The 24578-nt window shown below is 42.6% G+C and overlaps 1 long non-coding RNA gene across 1 annotated transcript in view; it reads left to right on the forward strand.

Annotated features, from left to right (window-relative positions):
* Window positions 1–5964: 5964 nt before the first annotated feature.
* Window positions 5965–24578, forward strand: part of LOC107976895 (uncharacterized) — a 30815-nt gene continuing 12201 nt past the window's right edge. The window contains exon 1 of the long non-coding RNA XR_001721188.3: window positions 5965–7601. This is a non-coding gene — a long non-coding RNA (uncharacterized LOC107976895). The remainder of the gene's footprint in view (window positions 7602–24578) is intronic.

Consider the following 24578-nt stretch of genomic DNA (forward strand, 5'->3'; position numbering starts at 1 on the left):
ACAGTGCACTTGAGGAGGTGCTTGTGGAAGGACAGGCAGGCTGATCGGGCAAGGATGTCGGGTGCAGAAGGTTTGCAGTGGCAGAGAGGGCAGGAGAGGCAGACTAGAGGTCTGATAAGGACTTTGGCTTTAATTCTGAAATAATGAGGAACCACCGAAGCCTTATCACTGGGGGATTTCCATGCTCAGGTTGTTGTTTTAGGAAATTGAAGAGAAAAGATGGACCACCATGAGGGAGACGCTAGAAATACTGGCCTCATCTTTCCACCTGGATAGTTACCAGCAAACAGTGTGGTTCAGAAACTAATTCTAAATTCGTATGTGGTTCTTGAAGGCCCAGAAAGAGGAAAAAAAGAAAATAGTAGAGGAGTTTCTGACTGAGTTATCATACAGCAAAGCCTAGGAGGTTGAGGGGATTGAAGGGAAGAAGTGGCCGACTCTGCCATGTTGGGGTTAGGGAGATAGGGAGTGTCACCAAAGAGGACACTGCAGTTATCTGAGTTAGGTGGTCTGGAGGGGGGACATTTTCAAGAGTCCAGGAGAACACAAGTCAAAGTCATAATCATCCATCTCTCCTATGTTGGGTTCATACCATTAGATAAAGTATGATAATATCACAACAATTTAGGTCAGAGGTTCAGAGGTTCTCTGAAATGAACCATTTCATTAAAAAAAATTAAAAAAAAGGAATGTCCGGGCACGGTGGCTCACACCTGTAATCCCAGCACTTTGGGAGGCTGAGGTGGGTGGATCACGAGGTCAAGAGATCGAGACCATCCTGGCCATCGAAACCCTGTCTCTACCAAAAATACAAAAATTAGCTGGGTGTGGTGGCGGGTGCCTGTAATCCCAGCTACTCAGGAGGCTGAGGTAGGAGAATTCCTTGAACCCGGGAGGCAGAGGTCGCAGTGAGCTGAGACCACACCACTGCACTCCAGCTTGGCGACACAGCGAGACTACGTCTCAAAAAAAAAAAGAAACATAATTTTCTAAGCATAATTTTCTCAATTTTTTAAGCTTATTGACAAAAATGTATTAGCCATAACACTCACTTATCTATGCAACAACTTTGTAGTTTTCTGTTCTCTTTTCTTTTTCTTTCTTTTATTATTTGAGCCCAAGCATTGAATACACTGTTACTTTTATACACAAGTAGATTCAATTTTGTAGTGACAGCTGTGTTTCTAAATTGCCAGTCTTCGTTTCTCTTCAGATTCTTTATCTGTAAAATTAGCAAAGTGGCAGTCTTCTGTTATGGCCCCGGTGAGGATTGAAGTGATTAGGTGACCACATACCTTGAAAACAGAAATTGTTTTGAGAACATTATAACCTCAGGGCCTTACAGCTTTGGCCAAAATGGCCACAATAGGGTAATTTCCTTATTACTATTCTTTAATGAACCTAATTCTCTTAGGCAAGATTAGGGGAAAAAAAGAAGGGGGAGAAAAGTGAGAACAGGCAACAGGCTGCAGTGATTTCTTCTCTGGTTTAGTATTTACAAAAAGCCCATGGAGAAAACACCACCGTAATGTAGAGAAGGGACAGATGCTCACAGAGTGTCAGATATGCCTGCAAGTCACACAGCTAGTTAGTGACGCGGGGGCTGGGCGGGGTGGGGGGAAGGGGAGGAGGAAGGGGGAGTACGAAACCAATTCAAATCACAGTTAAAACCACCATCGCTACATAGGTTTTCTAGATCTAAGCCAGTCTATCATCAACATGAGGCATCCCTCAGATCCTTTTACAAAAATCGGTATTAGTTTACATATCTCTCTCAAATCTGAAGATTGATATGATTTACCTTAAAATTCAGAGATCTAACAAGATTTCACCTATTGGGAGTTCCACAGTGACTTCTGAACATGCGAGCTGAAGGTAAATTATTCTTCTGGGTTCAGGCTGACTGTCTCGCTATCCCTTAAAATCTGTGTTGTTACGAACAAACAATCTTCTAAGGCATTTATGAGTCGTGAGCTGTGATGTTGTTAAAACTGAATCACAGAGAAAGCATGGAAGAATCAGGCCCTGCGTGCAGCGGATGGGGTCTTAGGTACCCGAAGGGGCCTCGCCTGCCAAGGCTTAGTGTTTGTATACGAAAACATTCCTATGGTAAGGGACGGAGTAAACACGAGAAAACAAACCAGCCAAATGTTATCGTTGAAGCTCTTCACTTCCAGAGGGAGGGTTTAGACTCCCTATTTCTCCACAACTTTTGATTACCAAAATGTGCATTCAGCTTTCTCGATTTTGTTTGGAAAGAAATGAATGAACAACAACAGAAGCAACATCGGGGGAAACACTTGCCAGTGTCCTGAGCAATTCCTTTGGCTTGTTTATAACCAAATACAGCAGCGGGGCAGGAACACCATGACCTCTGCACACTCAACCTCTCCAGGAATTCTTTTGGAGCCACCGTGACGCGGCACCAGCCTCACTGCACATCTTTGTTCTTTTTGGTGTTTTCTAAACTGAGTTCCTTTTTAAAAAAAAAAAAAAATACCAACGTGTTCAAATTCTATGCATTGTTTTTATGAATGAGGGTTCTTGAAGGAAGCAAAGTTCTCGCAGGGTGATTCAAACGAGGAGCTCTTGGTGGAGACAACTCACAGACTTAACTCTCAGCAGAGTGAGGTGTCAGCACGCCTGAAAACATAGTTGTCATGTGCTGTCTGGGTCCAAAAGACCCTTTGTATTTGTACATTTTAAACATTTTAAAGTTTTTCTACAGGTAATTTACAGGTTTGAGAATAAAGACATAATGAAAAGTAAACTTTTCATTAGAGAAAAGGTTCCTGGTGGTCCTTAGAGATATATTTGTGGTGGGCAGACTTCTAAACAGCTGCCGATAACACCCGTCCCCTGATATTCACACCAGCCTTGGGTACCCCAGCCTCTGGAGAGGGGGCTGGACTTAGTGACTTTGTTCTCCCCAGCAGAACTCAGCAAAAGTGAGGGGTCTCGTTTCAATTATTAGGTTACAAAACGTGACTGCCCAGGTAGCAGGCTCCACTGCCCTCCTGAGTTGGTGCTTCATGAAGCAAGCTGCCGTGGTGTAGAAAGCTTCCATGGAGAGGCAGGGACCTGAGGGCGGCCTCCAACCAACAGCCTGTGAGCAGCCACGTCTGGCCAACAGCCCTGTGGCTTGGAAGTGACCCCCTCCTGGCTGAGCTATGTGGTGACCACAGCCCAGCTGCTGCTGGCTGCAGCCTGTGGAAGGTTCCGGCCGAGCTGTGCCAGATCTCGGACCCAAAGAAGCTGAGATCATAAAGGTATGTTGTTCTAAGCCACTATGTCCTGGGATAGTTTGTTATACAGTGATGGATAATAATAATTTCAGTCTTATTGAGGCATGCTTCACACACAACAAAGTTCAACCATTTCACGTATATAATTTTTTTCAAAGTTATAGGTAGAATAATAAATGTTAAGAATCAACTCATAAAACACTTCCATCACCCCCCAAAATTTCCTCCTACTTCTTTCTTCAGCCCCTGGTAACTATCACTCAAGGATTCTTGGGCTGAAGAAAGTTAATCTAGAGTATCATCGTCTGAAAGTGTACCATCTGCGATTTCACTTACACATCCATTCTGACTTCACTGGCGTCTAGAGAACTCATCTCCGTCTCTTTGCCTCCATCTTCTGATTAATATGTGTGGATGGTTTTCCTCTGTCAGTTTTCTGATTTGTCATTAATAAAAAATAGAAAATAAAAAGTTCTGATTTCTCAACGCTGATCAAAGAGAACTACGACATTTCACAAAGATGCTGCTGCCAGTCTTTTTCCGAATCTTCTCGGAAGATTGTGCAATTGTTTGGAAACTGGAAGAAGAAAACTGGAAACTATTACTTGTTTGGCATTTGCATCACCTCGTAGGCCTTCCATATCGCCTCCATCTCCCATTATTTTAGTATTTTTTAGCATTATTGGGAATAATCGCTGAGTAAGGATGAGTGATAACAATATAATCCCTCAGATTAAAAAATAATGAAACATTTTAAGACAGGGGAAAAATAAGACCTCAAAGATTCCGTAATGTATCTTGATTTTATAACAGAACTCAATGAACTTATATGACAATTAGAAGATTAAATACATTTTGTTCTGTTATAAAAATGGTAATTTTTAAAACAGAATCCAATGGACTTACATGACAATGAAAAGATTAAATGTTTTATTGTGTTACAAAAATGGTATTTTTTTTTTTTTTTGAAACAGGGTCTCACTCTGTTGCCCAGGCTGGAGTGCAATGGCATGATCATGGCTCTTTGCAGTCTCGACCACTAGGCTTAAGTGATCCTTTCACCTCCACTTCTTGAGTAGCTGGGACCACTGGTGAGTGCCACCACGCCTGGCTCATTTTTAAAGTATTTATAGAGACAGGGTTTCACTCTGTTGCTCAGGTGGGTCTTGAACTCCTGGGCTCAAACGATGTGCCTGCCTTGGCCTCCCAAAGTGCTAGGATTATAGTCATGAGCCCACCACACCTGGCCAAAAAAAAAAAAAAAAAAATGTATTCTTTTTCTTTGCCTTTTGGAAGACCTCTAAGAACAAATAAAAATCATGAGATGTCATTCAAACTACTTTAAAAATATCTCAATACACTAGACCTGGCTCCAGTGTCTCCTGCTGGTGGACGTGATAAAGACACAGTGAGACCCCAGAGACCAGCAAATGGGGAGCCACAGCACCCCAGGACCCAGGGCAACGTAAAGACATGCGTTAGTGAAGGAGCCCAGCCAGAAACAGCACCCTGAGAAAGGCCACCGGGTTCGAGGAACCCAGGAGGAACCCTGTTATCACCATGAGGCGGTGCCCAAGCAGGGAGGGCACAGGGGAAGAAAACCTGAAGTCGCTCCTCCCTCCCAGACATCTCTACTGTCTTCACTAAGCCAAACTCAGTCAGCTGCCACCTTCCAGGGCCAAGCAGGCAGAGAACGGGGCTGGGCGGTGACGGTGGAGAATAACCTGCACGTGCTTCTGCCCGTTTCCTTTAAATGTCATGTAGCTCAGGCGTTTCCATTTTTAGCACACGTGGACACATGTCATTCTTTTAAGCTGCTCTAAACAATGAACCATGGATGACCCACATCAGGGAAGAGCTCATGAAGGAGCTGATGTTCCCTCTGTGCCTGGAAGGATTTTAGCACATGTTGCTGCCTGTGAAGCAGAAATTGCACCCGAAAATGTAATGGACCAAATAAGGATAGAAGTTGAGACAAGGTGGGCTGTGTGGGCAGAGGTGGGCTGTCTAACTGGGCAGAGGAAGCAAGGCTTAAAGAGTGATGTGGGCTCAGTCACGCTGGCTCACGCCTGTAATCCCAGCACTTTGGGAGGCCAAGGCGGGCTGATCATTTGAAGTCAGGAGTTCGAGACCAGCCTGGACAACATGATGAAACCCCGTCTCTACAAAAAATACAAAAACCAGCCAGGCATGGTGGCACGCGCCTGCAGTCCCAGCTACTTGGAAGGCTGATGCAGCTGAATTGCTTGTAGTCACAGCTACTGAGGAGGGAGGCAGAGGCTGCAGTGAGCAGAGATCGTGCCATTGCACTCCAGCAGAGTGAGACTCCATCTCAAGAAAAAAGAAGGCCGGGTGCAGTGGCTAACGCCTGTAATCCCAGCACTTTGTGAGGCCAAGGCAGGTGGATCACGAGGTCAGGAGATCGAGACCATCCTGGCTAACATGGTGAAACACCGTCTCTACTGAAAATACAAAAAATTAGCCAGGCATAGTGGCGGGTGCCGTAGTCCCAGCTACTCAGGAGGCTGAGGCAGGAGAAAGGCGTGAACCTGGGAGGCGGAGCTTGCAGTGAGCCGAGATCATGCCCCTGCACTCCAGCCTGGGGGACAGAGCAAGACTCCATCTCAAAAAAAAAAAAAAAAAAAAGTGACGTGGTGTGGCCTAGGCTGCGGAAAACATGGTCTGCCTCTTCCAAACTCTTCACTTTTTATCAGGAGAAAGGCTCATTAGCACGAGCTTCCTTTAATGGCTAGCACAAAATAGGTGTTTAATAAATGACCTTGTTGATGAAGAGGATTAATGAACCAAATCTGCATTGTTTTGCTTAATTAGGTATATTTATTTAGGCATGTATTATTAGCAAAGCATTTTGGAGATCTGAGGAAATGATCTGGACAATTTTAAGACAGAAATCCTGATATTTAGCTAGCAGTTATTTTAGGTGTAAATAATCAATGATGTTAAGTAGATTCAATTAAATAATTGTTCAAATGTATTTTGCTTCCTTAGACAAAGGGTAGATATAAACTATACCACGTGGCATAGTCTTTTTGTTCAAAAAGGTAGTCAGTCTGTCTTTGAAAGATCAACTTGACCTAAAATTGTAATTCAGTATATCTTCATATAAAATTATTAATTTTTTATCCACAGAATTATTTTCAACAGCATTGATTGCAATAGTTTTGCGATTATGCTTTCCTTTAGATAATAAGCCAATGACTTCTTCCGTCTTACTTTATGCGTAATAGAATTGTTATAAGAGAATTAAACCTGAGAGTACTTCCATTATTGGAAGAATTTCTCCTGTCAGCTTTTTGTCAACTGCTTATAAAACTGTAGAAGAAAAATTATTCTTCAATATACGGTTTTCATTATGCATTAGATGCCTTTAATATTCCTAAGTGCCATAATTTCACATATGGCGTGTGTCACCTGGTGTATGTAAACATGAAATTACTTGGAGATTATTGCATAGTTATATCAAAATGCTGAGCAGAAAAAAAAATGACATCTAATATTCACCCAGGGTTTAGACAATACATTTTTGTTTGATGTGAAAGCATTCATAATTTCATCACAGAAGAGCATTTTTCAGTGGTGCTCCCAGATTGCCTGCAAAAGATAATTCCTCCCTTGTGGACAGGCTTCTATCTCATGCCCTCCGCATGCCGCTGGTTTATCTGTGCAGGGAGGGACACCCAAAGGGGGACAGTGAGCCCACTGTGTCTTTTAGAACCCAAAGTGAGTTACTGCAAACCTCAGGCAATTGAAGTGAATATTGGCTAGCTCAAAAGGCTGTGAAGATGACCACCGTATCTATCTGAGTAATTTTTTTCTTCTGTCTCAGTCTTGAAATCAGGCATGGTTATTTTTATTTTCGGTGTATGCAGCTTAACCTATGTGCTTATATTCACAATGAACTCTTGAATCGGATCCTCTGTGTTTTGCTGGGGAGTATTCATTCCCCACTTGACCTGCTTTGTTGCTCAAAACTTTGTAGCTCATCATTGCCTTCCCGTCTGTTTATTCTTGGTGTGGGGTTGTCAAGGAGAAATGTTGGAAGAGAGAGAAGGGAGCAGGCATCATAGATGGTATTACAGGCGGCTGGTCTCTCCTCTCTCAGCCAACTATGAGAACTATTTGGGATTGAAGGAGATAAGCTACAGCAAGTCGTTACTTGTCCTGAATGCACGACCTTCTTTCTTTGAGCAAGAGGACAAACCTGGGTAGGGATCTCTATGATGTTTTCTGCGTTGCCTGTGGACGTTCATCTTTCTGATTTGTTAGCTGAAGATGAGGATCTGGAGCAGGAGCTCGGAGTGCCATTGTTCCATGGGCAGATGTGCGGCAGAGATTGTGAGTGGGGTCTGTTGGGGCGGTCAGGGGGCCCTCCTGAGCTGGCCTCTCTCGCCTGCGACTTCACAATGCTTGTTCTGAGTTCAGCGTCTTCACTGGAGAGAGCTACAGCTGGGAAGTGCTGTTTTTTTCTAGGTGCTCTCAGCTGCTATTACCTCTTCTATCTCTTCCTCTGGAAAATATTAGGGGCCTTTTTGTCTTAACAGAAGAAGAAGTAGATTCATTCATTCTTTTTTTTCTTTTTCTTTCTTTTTTTTTTTTTTTCAGACAGTCTCGCTCTGTTGCCCAGGCTGAAGTGCAGTGGCACGATCTTGGCTCACTGCAACCTCCACCTCCCTCCCGGGTTCAAGTGATTCTCCTGCTTCAGAATCCTGAGTAGCTGGGATTACAGGCTGTGCCATCACGTCTGGCTAATTTTTGTATTTTTAGTAGAGACGGGCTTCACCATGTTGGCCAGGCTGGTCTCCAACTCCTGACCTCAGGTGGCCCACCAGCCTCGGTCTCCCAAAGTGCTGGGATTACAGGCGTGAGCCACCGCACCCAGCCAATATTCATTCATTCTTTCTCACCTCTTCCTCCGCTCTTTAAGGTTGAGCTTGCCTGGCCCAAGGCACAGAGTTCTGAGAAGGATGGAAGAGAGAGGAAGGGAGAGCACCAATATCATGGACCGCCTTTCACATCAGCGGCAGCAGCAGTAAAATCCCCAGAAAACCCGGGGTGGGCGTGGGGGTCTGTTTAGATCAGCCCTGGAGGCAGCCTCCCATGTCCCTCCTGGACATTGGTTCACCTTCACAGAACCCACTTCTTTCCCATGGTCTGTTCGGATGTCTGTCTCCTGCACCGGGCAGGTAGCACAGCACACTCAGGGGTTTGTCTGACTCACCTTGGTAGCCCCAGCCCTCAGCACACTGCCTACCACTTAGTATTGAGAGGACCTATGCCCTTTGAAAAAAGTAGGTAAATAGTAAAATATTATTTTTACCGTTGGAACAAACACAATTATATGCTTGATGAAATTCAAACAGTACAAATGCAAGAAAAAAAAAGGCTTGTGAGGTACAAATATTGGAAGAAAAGAGCTTGGGGCCAGAAGTGACCCCAGACAGATGGGCTGGGAAAGAAGGGCTTTACAGGGACCTCAGTGGCACATAGGACCTAGACCCAGAGATGGGGCCTTCTTGACAGGACACCTCTGTCCAAGGGCATGGGTTGCGCTCATGTCTCTGTAACATATTTCAAAAAGGATGCAAAGAAACCCAACTTTTCCGGAGAAAGTGGCAAAAATAATGAAGAGTGGTTGACCAGAAGGCTTAGGGCCCTGGGACTGTGTTGCTAGAGAGTAAGAACCACCTGTCCTTGAGCAAACCAAACTGGCTTTGATGTTCTGCCCTTCTCTGTAGAGGACTGAGCAGGAGGAAATAAGAATTACATGAAGAGCTTCCTAGGGAGCTTCCGGAAGAAAATCTTAGTCCCCTGCCCTGGACACTTTCGCCAGTCAAGGGCAGAAGGTGGCTAAACAATAGGACGGTTGAGTATCCCTTATTCTTAGGGCTTAGGACCAGAAGAGTTTTGGATCATGAATTTTTTTGGAGCATTTCAGATTTTCACAGCCGCAGGTAGGGGGACAGGTTGATGAAAGCCCCGCTGTGTCCCGTGATTTGTGATAGATATCTGTTTTCTTCCTCATTCCAATGCATCATCTTGGATTTTGGAATATTTGCATTATACTTATCAGTTGAGCATCACAAATTCAAAAATCCAAAATCTGAAATGCTCCAAATAAGAATTTCCTTTCAGCATCATGTCGGCGTTCAAAAAATTTCAAATTTTGGAGCATTTTGGATGTCAGATTTTCAGACTTGAGGTGCTCAGCCTGTACAGGTTATTCAGGCTCCTGAATTCTGTGATTGCTTTTTTTTTTTTTCTAGAGCAAAGTTCCATAAAGAGCAGATGGAGAAGTGTTGATTAGCAATCAATTAATTAGTTGATATTTATTGGACCCTTAACTCTGTGTCAGGTATGACTCTAAGGGCTTGTAAAAGCATCAACTCAATTTATCCAGGCCTCATACTGCCCACTCCAGCATGTACTATTATATTATTAGCCCATTTTATAGATGAGGAACCTGAGGAATAGCAGTGTTGAATCACTTGCCCGACGTTGTATTTCTTGAGTATGATTGTAGGTATTAGACAGCGTTCTGAAACAGGGCAAGGATGCAATTGAAATAAAGAAGGAAACAGATACCTGTCACAAGTCACTGGATACAGCTGAGCTTCTATCAACACAACTCAAGTGTGTGCATCTGGTACCTGTCAAGTTAGAGAAATTGGTTGTTGTACAACATGACCTCATAATCAAAATATTGTATCAGAGTGCCTGCTGGTAGCAGATATCCAAACTTCTCTTGTCTCTTGTTCAAGATCAATTGTCTCCTAGCTCATTTGATTCAGTTTGGAGATCATTTGGTTCCATGGACAACCTCTATTGGTGTTATATCTGGGGAAGTGCCTGCCTTGGTCCTGGACTTGATACCACTAAAGCTGATAATGAGAACAGAGTAGGGTTCTATTAGGTGAGAGCAAGGGTTCAGATGGGAGCATGTTAGGAAGCCCCCCATCTCTTCCAGCACTTGCCTCATCCAGCCTTAGCTGGAGCTGCAGATGCACCTGCTGGTGCCACTCAAGCACCACCCGGTGTGGCCTGCAAGGCCCTGTCAGGGTGGGCTCTCCTTCCTGTCTTGCCACCATCGTCACACAGCTATGCCCTGTGTTCATCTGGCAGTGGCATGCTGGCTGCATTTCCAGGCTCAGCTATGTCTCCTCCTGCCTCAGAGCCTCTGCATGCATGTGCTCCTGCCGGGAATTTTCTTGCCCCGGTTCTTCCTGTGGCTGGCTCCCTGCCATCCTCCTCCCTGCCATCCTCCGCTCTATTCAAGTGTCACCTTCTTAGACGTGCCTTTCCTTATAGCCCCCGAGTGATGGCCTCTCCTCCCCAAGTCACACTCTACACTTGCTTTATTTTCTTCTTACCTTGTATTGAAATTTGAAATTGTCAAGTTCACTGATTTACTTGTTTATGATTTGTCACCTTTCACTAAAATGTAGGCTCCATGAAGGCAGAGCCCTACCTCTCCTATTTACTGGTCTATGCTCCAGTCCAGGAATAGTATTTTCTCAATAAATATTTAATGAATTGACAGATGAACTGGTGATGAAGGTTCTAGTTAAAAAAACAAAAAAGAAAAGTGGTATTTTGGTAAAAAAAACAAAACAAAATGAAACAAAATAACACAAACAACTCTGATTTGTAGTGTTGGCCAATTTCCATGGTGTAAATATTCTTATCACAGTCATTAGTAGCTTCAAATTTACACCACAGAAATCAGACAACACTACAGCATGCAGTTATTTTCTGTTTGTATTAACAGTTGGGGCCTATTAAACTAGCAGATTTAGGCAAAATGGTGATGCGAGTTTATCCAGGCTGGTGGGGATTTAGAAGTGAAAGATCAATAGCCAGATATGGTGGCACATGCTTGTCATCCCAGCTACTTGGGACGCTGAGGCACGAGAATCGCTTGAGCCTGGGAGGTAGAGGTTGCAGTGAGCTGAGATGGTGCCACTGCACTCCAGCCTGGGTGACAGAGCAAGACTCCATTCCAAAAAATAAATAAAATAAATAAAATAAAATAAAACAAACTTAAAGATCAAGAATTGTCAAGAAAAACCAATGTAAAGCATTTCCTGTCATGCTTTCTGTCAGCATTTCATGTAGATGATGTCTTCCAATCTCCCAGGACTCTAGGAGTGAGATATTCTCATTCTCATTTTATAGGTGAGTTACTGAGACTCAGAGAGGCTAGTAACATGCACGTGTTCACATGGTTGGTTAGGAATGATACTGGGATCTCTTTGGAAGCCTTGATACTGGTCCAGTTGATGAAATACTCCCTGGTCTGCCCATATTTATAAAATTTTTATGAGACCTAGATGCTACGGGAGGCCTTCCTCCAACTCCCAGGTAAAGCTATGTGATTTGCTTCCATGCTCCAGTTCCAGGATCCATGAAATTTCTGCTGAGAGGCACAGTTCATCCTGTTAGGCCATGGAGTGTGGTGGGATGGTGGGCAGGTTTGCAAGTGCTGGGGTTATACTTTCTAGGTTTCGAGGCTGATTTCCCACTTACAAGCTGAGTGGTGTTAGGTGAGATTCTCAATGGCTTGGCAGCCTCAGTTTTCTCATTAGTTATATTAAGATAACATTGGCTTCTCCCTCTTAGGATTGGTGTGAGAATGACAGACGTGATTGCATATAAAGTGAATAGCAGTGCCTTTCCTAGACTAACTGCTTAATACATCTAAGCTACTATTTTATTAGAGAATACGCTTTATAGCTTTATTGTGTTCTTGGGCTTTCATCCTAACTGTATGCTTTCTTCAAAATAAAAAAGTTGCCAAATAATTTTTTTTTCATTTTTTTGTATTGCGTCAGTGAACCTCAAGTGAAACCTCTTTTCTTTCCATATAAACCAAGACTGATCTCAGAGACAAGCACCACTGTGGTATATATGTCAGTATCCAAAAGGATTTAGACCATTTGGAAACTCTTTGGAAAGCTCTGTTGGAAATACGAAGATGTTGTGGGGCTGTCACTTTAACCCCCGATTCTCAAGAGAATCTTGCAAAGAGTGTCCCTTCTATGGATTTGCAGGGGGTAGGGCCATTGCATGGTCTGCATATCTGTTTTTTCCTACATTTCAAAACACAAGGTGCTCTTGTTGTCTCTGTCCTGCCAGTGAGGAAGCAGAGGCTTGGTGAAGAGACAGTAACTTGCTCAAAGTCTCATGGCTGCACAGTAAGGGAAGAGCTGTGACATGAGACCACGTGCAACCCATGCTTAAACCCAAGGCCCACAGTGCAGAGCCTCTCTGTTAGGTAAATGCTTGCTAGGTGCTTAAAAGGCTGAGTGATTTGTATGTTTGCCAGATCTCTCTTTTGGTCCCATGAACCAATCCCAGAAATATGCATTACTCTCTAGTGATATTTTTTTGTTGTTTTTAGTGGGTAAAGGACTTTAAAAATAATAATAATAATAATAAACTTTAGGCCAGGCACGGTGAGTCACACTTGTAATCCCAGCACTTTGGGAGGCCGAAGTGGGTGGATAACCTGAGGTCAGGAGTTCGAGACCAGCCTGGTCAACATGGTGAAACCCCATCTCTACTAAAAATATAAAAATTAGCCGGGCGTGGTGACAGGCACCTGTAATCCCAGATACTCAGGAGGCTGAGGCAGGAGAATCGCTTGAACTCGGGAGGCAGAGGTTGCAGTGAGCCAAGATCGCACCATTGCACTCCAGCCTGGGGAACAAGAGTGAGACTTCGTGTGAAAACAACAACAACAACAACAACAACTAAAACTTTATTGTGTATATCTGAGTTTACAACACAACATTGTGGGATACATATAGGTAGTAAAATGGTTACAATAGCGAAGCAGATTAACACATCTATCATCTCACATAGTTACTTTTTCTGTGTGATAAGAGCAGCTAAAATCTACTTAACAAAAACTAACACAATCTAATCTTTTTAGCTTTGGTCTTCATGTTGTACATTAGATATCTAGACTCCTTGTTCATCCTACATACCTGCTATTTTGTATTCTTTGGCCTATATTTCACCACTTCCTCTCCCAACCCCACCCAGCCACTGGTCATCTCAATTTTACTCTCTATCTCTCTGTGATTTTTTCCCTTATATTCCATATATAAGTGAGATTATGTAACATTTTTCTTTCCGTGTTTGGCTTACTTCACTTAGCACAATGTCCTTTAGGTCCATTCATGTTTTGGCAAATGACAGCATATCCTTATTTTTTAAGAGTGAATAATATTCCATTACATATATATTTATACCACATTTTCTTTATCCATTTGTGCCTTGATGGACACTTTGGTGGATTTCATATCTTGGCCATTGTGAATAATGCTGTAATGAACAAGGGAGTGTAGATGTCTTTACGAAGTGATGAGTTCATCTGCTTTGCGTATATTCCCAGAAGAGGAACTGCTGTTCATATGTTAGTTTTATTCTTAAGTTTTTTAGGCACCTCCACACTGTTTTCAATAGTGGTTGTACCAATCTGCATACACACCAAAAGCATAATAGGGTTCTCTTTTCTCCACACCCTTGACAACATTTGTTATCGCTTGTCTTTTTCATAATAGCCATCTCATAGTGGTTTTAATTTGCATTTCCTTGATGATTAGTGATGTTTTGCACCCTCTCACATACCTGTTGGCCATTCTTAAGTCTTTTCTGAAGAAACGTTGATTCAGCTCCCTTGCCTGTTTCTAAATTGGGTTATTTGTTTTTCTGCTATTGAATTATAAGAATTCTTTATAAATTTTGGATATTGATTCTTTGTCAAATATATAATTTGCAATTTTTTTTTCAGTGTGTAGGTTGTCCTTTCTTTTTGATGAATGCTTTCTTTGCTGTGCAGAAGCTTTTCAGTTTAATGTGGTCCCATTTATTTATTTTTGCTTTTGTAGCCTGAGCTATTATGTGATATTTAAAAATCATTTCCAGGGCCAATGTCAAGAAGTTTTCCTTATGTTATTTTCTGAAAGTTTTATGATTTCCAGTCATATATTTAGCTATTTTATCGTTTTGAATTTATTTTCAGTATGGTGTAAGATAAGGGTCCAATTTCATTCTTTTGCATTTAGAGATTCAGTTTTTCCAGGACCTTTTATTGAAGACACCATATTTTCCCCATTGTGTTTTTTTGGCTCCCTTGCCAAAAATTAGTTGACCACATATATTTAGGTTTAGTTCTGGGCTCTCTCCTTTGTTTCACTCGGCTATGTGTCTGCTTTTATGACAGTGTCATACTGTTTTGATTACTATTGCTTTGTAACGTAATTTCTTTTATTTTTTTGAGACAGGATCTTGCTCTGTCACCCGGGCTGGAGTGCAGTGGTGCACTGCAACCTCCACTTCCCGGGCTCAAGCACTTAAGCAGTCTTCCACCTCAGCCTCCCAAGAGTAGCTGGGACCACAGGCACATACCACACCCAGCTAATTTTTGTGGTTTTTTTGGTAGAGATGGCATTTCACCATGTTGCCCAGGCTGGTCTCAAACCCCTGGACTCAAGAAATCTGTCTGCCTTGGCCTCCTAAAGTGCTGGGCTTAAAGGCATTAGCCACAACACCCAGCCTTGTAACAAAATTTTAAATCAGGAATTGTGATGACTCCAACTTTGTTGTTTAGTGATACTTTGTTAAGAAGATATATTGCTTTGTTTTCTTTATTTGCCAAGTTTTAAACACCAAAATTAAACTGCAATAATACATTTTCGAGAATTTGAGGAAAATTTGTTTTATTTTCATACATGATGGTCTTTGGAAAAGGACCAACTCAATGCCTAGCTTCAAATTTGAAGAAGATAAGCAGGATGCTTGGTGAGCTATAAAAAAGGGCTTGGATCCAGCTGAGTTACAAGCATGTCTGTCTTCTAAATAGCTTTGGTTAGCTCACAGAGGTGTAAACTCAGTCCTAACAATGGGTGTTGGTTGCCCCTTTGAAATAGCACCATTTCTCCTGACCTCTGCACATTTGGCTTCATCTTCAAGGACAGAAAATCCTGGAAATCCCAGCGTTGTCTGGCTTCCTTTCTCACTAACCTATCCAGGCTTTTCAGAAATCCCTCTGCATCGTTCTAAACAGGAAGTTTTGGTAGGCAGTTTTACAAATGGCCCTGTATTATGCAGGATGTCACCTATTGTTATTGGAACAAAGATATTCTGAAATATGGACAAAGGCTTCCAATCTGCCAGGGTCCTGGACCCTTCAGTAGTCTCTCATTGTATCTGGGAAGTGATTGAGTGAATTGGGTCACTCCAAGAATATACCTAAGCTTCAGAAACTCTGCTATTATTAGGATGCCAAAGTGGAGCTACACACAGCACATGCAGTTCACATTTATAGTACTTCTGTTTCCCAATTTGCTCTGTCTAAATACAACACAGTCACTTTCCAAATAAATGGGGTTACCTACATCTGTATACATAAATGAAAAAAAAATGACTGGGGATGATCCATATCTCTGTTCTACTGTTAAAGTATTAGGAAAAAAACAAAACATTTATGAATCAAAAGTGCTATTAAAGTTTCTCTTTTGAAAGACTATGCATAAATCATGCACTTCTCAAACTTTTAAGACCTACATCTGCAAGAGCATATATATATAATATTATGTTAAAAAGAAATACTTTCTTATAATAGACTAACTGGCATAGTCAGAAGCTGATTGAGGGGTTTAATTTAGCTGCAAGCAAATTTCACTGATGGCTTCTCATTACCAAGTGCAGGAATTTCAGAGTGCAGAATATAGAACAATACACTCTGTTTATAAAGTAAAGCTTACCCCCACCAGAAACAGAATTGCATTTAGCAGTATTTTACTTTATCTTAAAAGTAAAATTACTAAAATTGTTTTCCAAATGTTATTTGAGATTATGGATAAAAGAAAACATGGTCATCGTAAGTTCTCTCCTCTTGTTTCTCAGTGCTGCAGTCCACTGTACACATCAACTATTTAAGAATTTCAGAGTGCAGAATATAGAACAATATACTCTGTTTATAAAGTAAAGCTTACACCCACTGAAACAGAATTGCATTTAGCAGTATTTTACTTTATCTTAAAAGTAAAATTACTAAAATTGTTTTCCAAATGTTATTTGAGATGATGGCTAGAAGAAAATGTGGTCACTTAAGTTCTCTTCCTCTTGTTTCTCAGTGCTGAGTCCACTGTACACGTCAACTATTTTACACACACACATTTTTCTCCCTCAATCCACCTTTCCCCTTTGACATTTGGATCATAGCTATCGTAATGTGTGCTGAATTATTTGTTGGGATCATTGGATTGTGCCTTGATGGACAAAATAATTCAAGTTAATTCATAGAGGAAATCTACTTTCAGTATTTATTTATTTAGAGAAAGAGTCTTTCTCTGTCACCTAGGCTGGAGTGCAGTGGTACAATCTCAACTCACTGCAACCTCTGCCTCCCGGGTTCAAATGATTCTCCTGCCTCAGCCTCCCGACTAGCTGGGACTATAGGCACCCACCACCACATCTGGCTAATTTTTGTATTTTTAGTCGAGACAGGGTTTCGCTATGTTGGTCAGTCTGGTCTCGAACTCCTGACCTCAGGTGATCCACCCGCCTTGGCCTCCCAAAGTGCTGGGATTACAGGGGTGAGCCATTGCTTCTGGCCTCTTTTTAATTTTATTTTTAAATAGCAGTGACAAATATTTACTCCCTCTTTCTTTTCCTCTCACCTAGTAAGATCTTCTTTTTCTCCATCATGTAACACACGCCCTGTGCTTTGGTGCCTGCACATCCCCATTTCTTTGACTGCCTTAGAAGACGTGTTCCATCCTCGTCCATTAACCCCTCCCTACCGAAAGGATGTTTCCCAGCAGCCTCCACTTTGATATGATATTCTGGTGTTGCTCTAGACAAGGATACACTTGGGATAGGTTAGAAACATTCCTTTCTGGCTGGGCACAGTGGCTAATGCCTGTAATCCCAGCACTTTGGGAGGCTGAGGTGGGCGGATCACCTGAGGTCAGGAGTTTGAGACCAGCCTTGCCTACATGGCGAGACCCTGTCTCTACTGAAAATACAAAAATTAGCTGGACGTGGTGGTGTGTGCTTGTTGTCCCAGCTACTCGGGAGGCTGAGGCTGAGACAGGCTGAGGCACTTGAACCTGGGCGGTGGAGATTGCAGTGAGCCAAGATTGCGCCATTGCACTCCAACCTGGGCGACCAGAGTGAAACTCCGTCTCAAAAAAGAAAAGGAAAGAAAAGAAAAGAGAAGAAAAGAAAATGTTCCTTTTTCTGAACAGCCTCCTCCCTCTCTGTATGTAGATGAACCCCCATCTTGAACTAGGCACCTCATATTCTCTAAGTCATAGGGTCTATGTGGATTCATGCCACCTAGAACTGATGGCCGATATGGCGATTTCATCTTGTTAGTACACAGCTCTCACCTGCTATTTTTGCTTAAAGAGAAAACTACCCAGCGTTATCAGCCTGAGTACAAAAAAAATTAATGTGCTATAAAAATACACATTGACTACTTGACAAATCCACGTGTTTCTGGTGTTATTTCAATTACATTGCATAAGGATTTAATTAGAAGACTCTTACAAGAACTAAAAGTTATTTCAAAAATAAGGTATTAATTTTCTGTTATGAAATTAAGAAGTGATAGATAAATGGATAAGAGGCAGTTTGCATGATTGATATTGACCCTTTGTGAATATAGCCTGCAGTTTTTGTTTTTATGTGATTTCTACAACGTGCTATTTCAAAAAATTGTGGAGCAGTAGTCAGGAATCTTAGAATGATAAGTAGCAGAAATACAGCTTTTTTTTTTTTTTTTTTGAGATGGAGTCCATTGCCCAGGCTGGAGTGCAGTGGCACGATCTCGGCTCACTGCAACCTCCACCTCCCGGGTTCAAGTGATTCTCCTGCCTCAGCCTTCTGAGTAGCTGAGACTACAGGTACTCACAACCATGCCTGGCTAATATTTTTTGGGGGGTATTTTTCTTTTAAGAGAGATGGGGTTTTGTCACATCGGCCAGACTGGTCTCAAACTCCTGACCTCAAGTGTTCCTCCCACCTTGGCCTCCCAAAGTGCTGGGATTACAGGCATGAGCCACCACACTCGGTCATCATGTTAGAATAAACCAAAGGGGTTCAGGTAAGGTAGCAGCTCCAGGACTGGGCTGTCCTTAGGTACTGCCAAACCCAGGAGCTCGACAATATTACTGGAATTCTGTTTTTCAGTGTGTGTCTTGCAATTCTGCTTCACATAATGCTGGCTTCATCTTCAGACATGCTTTCTCTGCGTGGTAGAAAAGGCAGCGCCTGCAAAGTTCCTGGATCTCAAGAAGAGATGATTTCCTGCTTTCTTACCAATCCTCACCCATTTTAGGGCATTTATCTGTCCAGTCTGGGTCACTGGCTGACCTGTGGGTATGGAAGTGCACCTGCCGAGGTGAAGCACTAGTGCTTGGCTGCCAGAATAACAGGCTGATATCTAAGGCTGAGGAATGGTGCCCCTTGCACCGTAAGGAAGAGGGAACCAGCCACGTCCCACAGGTGGTTGTTGTTTGTAACAATCGTGGAAACTCAGTGTTCATCTCAGTACTGCTGTGTGTTTGTGGGAGTCTTGGAATGATTATTCTGAACTATTTCACGGCATAGACTTGGGATGTCCAGACCTTGGCTGCCCTGCCCTGCACACTTCTATGTATTTATTAAGAATTTTCCAAGGAGTACTGCCACGTTGTGATCCTTTAGTCTTATCTAAGGCAGAAAGCAAGAAGTTGAGAGGGTGGGCTTGCATGCAGAACCCCCAGCTTGATCATTTTCTGTGGGTTCTGGAGGGATGCATGGAGAGAGGCCACTCCAGAAATGGTTTCTTTTTATTTATTTCTTTATTTATTTCTGCAATCTCTGCCTCTGGGTTTAAGTGATCCTCCTGCCTCAGCCTCCTGAGTAGTTGGGATTACAGGTGCATGCCACCATGCTCAGTTAATTTTTTTGTTCTTTTAGTAGAGATAGGATTTCACCATGTTGGCCAGGCTGGTCTCAAACCCCTGACCTCAGACAACCTGCCCACCTCAGCCTCTCAAAGTGTTGGAATTATAGGTTTGAGCCACCGTGCCCAGCTGGTTTCTTTCTTTCTTTTTTTCTTTATTTTGAGACGGAGTCTTGCTCTTGTCACCCAAGCTGGATTGCACCAGTGCCATCTTGGCTCACTGCAACCTCTGCCTCCCGGGTTCAAGCTATTCTCCTGTGTCAGCCTCCTGAGTAGCTGGGATTACAGGCGCCCACCACCACGCCTGGCTAATTTTTGTACTTTTAGTAGAGATGGGGTTTCATCTGTTGAGAGCTTTGGGCTCAAACCCAAATGTGCTCCCTTGATGAGCTGGGTGGGGCTCGTGTCAACATTTCCAACCCTTTCTTCCTACCTGCCCGGCACCTCGTTCCAAAACCCCTATTTTATTCTTGGTCTTTCAGGTATTAATGACCTCACATTGATAAGAATTCCTCAAGGAAGGAAAGGGAAGGGCACTGCTCAAATGGCTTGTTCTTCCCCCCAGCCCAAGCTTCTGTCTCTAATATCATGGAATCGCCAAATACGGTCTCCACATAGTTGTTCTTGACTATCCCATGTCAGAGTAGAGCGGGATGACTAAATTTTGTCTAGAGTTTAGGCTGAGCCACTAATAGAATCCAACACAGGCAAGGCAAAGGATGTGGTAATTAACATGGAGTGTGGTGACCACAGAAAGAATTGATGGAAGCATGTGAGGAAATGTGTCATCCGGAAAAGCAGCAGCTCAGCTCCTGGGGCCCAGTGTGGACTTGCCTTCAGGAGGTGATGGTGTCGCTTTTGACCTGTGGGTCAGAGTAAAAATTGTGTAAAATCAGTTCCCAGTGTACGAACTGATGGATGTTAAAGGTTAATTTGTAAATAACTTTATATTTCTATGGGGAAAAAGCTTCCTAAGTTCCATGTATGTTCTTGGGCCACTGTTTATGATAGAATTATAATACCAGATACTCAAAATGTCAAATGTCAGACAAAAATATTATGAATATACAGTATTTTCTTCTTCTTTTTTTTTTTTTTTTGGGATACGGAGTCTTGCTCTGTCATCCAGGTTGGAGTGCAGTGGCATGATCTCAGTTCACTGCAACCTCCACCTCTCGGGTTTAAGTGATCCTCCTGCCTCAGCCTCCTGAGTAGCTGGGATTACAAGTGTGTGCCACCACACCTGGAAAGTTTTGTATTTTTATTGGAGACGGGGTTTCACCATGTTGACCAGGCTGGTCTCAAACTCCTGACCTCAAGTGATCCACCCGCCTTGGCCTCCCAAGGTGCTGGGATTACAGACGTGAGCCACTGCACCCAGCATGTAAAGTATTTTCTCTAAGATATAATTTAAATACCAAATAAAGGCATGCTATGTGTTTCATTTAATGTCCAATTAAATGGAGTCAAATCTCACCTTCATGTCAAATTATCCTTCAGCCTATGTGCTGGGACAAAGGTTTTCATGACTGTAATCACCACAAGAGCCTTCCTGTGTTGTACATGCAGATGGCCACAGCCTCACAGTATAGTAGAAAAGTCTACCCGAAGCCTCTGAGAGGCCCAACATAATCAGGGACCACAGGAAACAGTAGAGCAATAGCAATGAAAAGGGGACGGAGTGCTGTGGGGTTCAGCCAGTGAAATGTGAAGAAACTCCAGGTCCTAGAATGTGGAATCCAGGAGAGCCACAGGCTTGCAGTCAGAGTTCAAGGGCCAGGCCGACTAAGAACTGGAGAGGCTGGGATTCACCAGGAGGCATGGGATGGAAGGGGTCGTCACCACACAGGAGCCAGGATCCCAGAGACAGGCAGCTGCAATGCAGAAAGAGGAAAAGAGATCTTTTGAGGAAGCAAGCAAAAAATAATTCTGAATTAGTTTATACTGGTCCAGAGGTTTGTTTTAGTGCCAGCAATGGAGATATCAGTAAAAACTGAATCCTAATTATAATAATATTTTTAATGGAATAAATGCATTTTATCAACTTGAATTACTTATCTCCTTATTTTATATTATTATATATTACAAATATATGATTTTTATATATCTTTTTTTTTTTTTGAGACAGAGTCTCGCTCTGTTGCCCAGGCTGGAGTGCACTGACGTGGTCTCCACTCACTGAAACCTCCACCTCCCGGGTTCAAGTGATTCTCCTGCCTGAGCCTCCCGAGTAGCTGGGACTACAGGTGCAATGCCACCATGCCTGGCTAATTTTTTTTTTTTTTTGTATTTTTAGTAGAGACAGGGTTTCACCATATTAGCCAGGATGGTCTCGATCTCCTGACCTTGTGACCTGCCCGCCTTGGCCATATATATCTTATTATATATGTATATATACTCTCCAGGCTGAGTTCTTCTCCTTCCTTTATAATTCTTACATATGTAGTGTACATTCCAGGGAGCTTCATGAATGAAAACCATCTGAAATGTGTCACGGAATAATTATAAATATGGATACATGGAGAGGAATGTGGTAGAGCAAGACACTTTGAATCATCCACAATTCCCTCCACAACTGTCTTTTTTCCCAAGCTCTTTCAAATCTCAGATCATACCACTAAGAGGCTGTTACTGTTGGTGGTGTTCTTTGTGGTAGACAAAGAGGTATTGGCCACCTGCTGTTCTGTGCACTTTGCATGAATTCTTTAATTTTAATGCGATCATCACGAGGAGGTGGATATGACCCCTGCTGTTAGGAGAGGAGGCATTGGGGCTGTTTTACATCACTCCTTTTATCCCAAAACTTTGTGGTTTTGGTAACAAGATAGGATGGCTTACCTTCCTTTTAACAAAGAAGGAGATCTCCAGAATTAATATGTCTGAGGCATCATTGGCACATTTAGGTGGAAAGAGATTTGAAATAGTAATACATTGCCAAAATTGCCTGAAACATCACATCATCTTTTTCAAAGAAATAACAGTTTTCCAAAAGCTTTACCCTCCCAACCTCGCCCCCCTCCCATTGCAGCATATTCTAAATTATTCCCACGGGTGGGCCTTCATTTTGAGAATGGCCGTGATGCAATGTGCTACATTCTTGGAATTGGCAGCGGAAGAAAATTCTCAGGGTTTTCAGTGCTGGGAGCATAGATAAGGTGGCCAGTAGGCAGGGGTTTCCCAACACGATTCATTCCTCACGAAAACCCTGAGTGCATGTCAACAAGCTCTTCTTCTAGATGTAGGCATCTCCGTCTCTGCTTTTTAAAATTCTTGTGGGTGAGAAGAAAATTCACCTGGCAAAGCTGCAGCTGGGCCCTCTGATGGCAGTCAGCAAAGACGCCTCCCTGACCTGGCGGTGTGTCTGAGCTCTTATTTTCCTTCCCGCATCTGTAAAGTGGTAGGTGACTGTAAAGATGATGATAAGCTTCGGAGCAGTTAGCACACTAACTGTAAAATTCCTGGGTGATGAAGGTGCCAGCAACCAAAGCAGGTGATTTTTGTCTCCTGGGATTCCCTTCAGCAGCAGGGCTGGCTCAGTTATGCTGGGCGCTTAGAGCACATGGTGGCCTGCCCACTGCCCGCACCTGGTGAAGAATCTAGAGCATCCCGCACCAGCATAGAAGATCTGCAAAGAAACTCTCTACTTCATGCTACAGAATATTCAGCAAGTCAGTGGAAATAGCGATGCCAACCTATAAAGTACAGGAAAGGTGTTAAAAGAATGTGTAAGATTTAAGTAAATTCTCTACATTCATATATTTATCTATTAATCAAAGCCCCAGATAGGTCATAACTTAGTTATTTTAAGATAACTTGTTTTTAGGGCCGGGTGTGGTGACTCACTCCTGAAGTCCCAGCACTTCAGGAGGCCAAGGCAAGAGGATCACTTGAGGTTAGGAGTTCGAGACCAGCCTGGCCAACATGGAAAAACCCATCTCTACTAAAAATACAAAAATTAGCCAGGCGTAGTGGCACTCACTTGTAGTCCCAGCTACTCAGGAGGCGGAGGCAGAAGAATCATTTGAACCCAGGAGGTAGAAGCTTCAATGAGCCGAGATCGTGCCACTGCACTCCAGCCTGGGAGACAGAGCAAGACTCTGTCTCAAAACAAAACCCCCCAAAACACCATCGATTTTAGTTGATTTTAAAATACAGAGGCGTATAAAGAAGTGTGATTTTGATTGCACCAAGATAACTTGTACTGACTTTTTTTCATGGTTAACAATAAGTGACCTTCACATAGAACATTTAAGCAGACTAGACAGCTATAAAATAAACTTTTCCCTTCATCACATTCTTCCCCCAAAATTGTTGCTTTTCCTTGATTATTTTTCCAGAAAAATAAACACATACCTCAGCCTGTATGTGCACATTTAAACACACACACACACACACACACACAGACACACTATATTATTTTAAGTCCAGCAATATCTGGTGATAACCACACATCTTCATAGAGCTGGCCCAGTGCCTGGCTGTCCTACATCCCGCGCAAGCATCATTAACTGTGCACATAATAGCATATAAGGTGCATTTTGGTCTGGGTTTACGTTATCTGCTTATCTGCATTTCAACAGAAAAAGTTTTGTCTTGCTTTTGCCCTGATTCCTTTATGTTTTAACTGAGTTTACAGTGAAAAAAATACAAATATATAAATAAATATATGACACTTATTATGCTCAGAGACTAAAGCAGTTATTAAGAGAATTGTAAGAGAAACTACCAAAATACACAACAGCAAAATAAAGGACTAGTAAATATATATTTATAGCTTTTAATACTTAAATTGTCCCCATGAGAGACTGTCAACTTGACTGTAACTAGATTCCATGTGTATTTTATATGTTATTACACATATTGAAAAGATATATCACAATGACATTTAAAATTGATGAATGCAATTTACCCAACTGTTGACTTCACAGTCACTCTACGTGGCGCTCTGGATGACACAAAGATAAGACATTGGAGTTCTGAAGGATTTTACTCTAAATGGAGAAAAGAATACCTGCAGAAAAATGGCAATCATGCATTATAAATATAGCAAATGCCTTGCTACCCGTCAAAATAAAGGGCTTTTTATAGTCTGTAGATTCCCAAGTAAATATAGAAATCCTGCCTCCTTTCAAGTGACAGACTGTTTGATAGAAAGTCAACTTGTTGGGTGGAATGAGCTGGGACCAGGAGAAGGAGAAAGGGAGGGGTGAGAAAGAGTAGAAGGCTCATTTTAAAAATTATGTCTGGGCCAGGCGCAGTGGCTCACGCCTGTAATCCCAGCACTTTGGGAGGCCGAGGCAGGCGGATCATGAGGTCAGGAGATTGAGACCATCCTGGCTAACATGGTGAAA

The sequence above is a fragment of the Pan troglodytes genome, chromosome 8 (assembly GCF_028858775.2).
Source record: "Pan troglodytes isolate AG18354 chromosome 8, NHGRI_mPanTro3-v2.0_pri, whole genome shotgun sequence".
NCBI lineage: Eukaryota > Metazoa > Chordata > Mammalia > Primates > Hominidae > Pan > Pan troglodytes.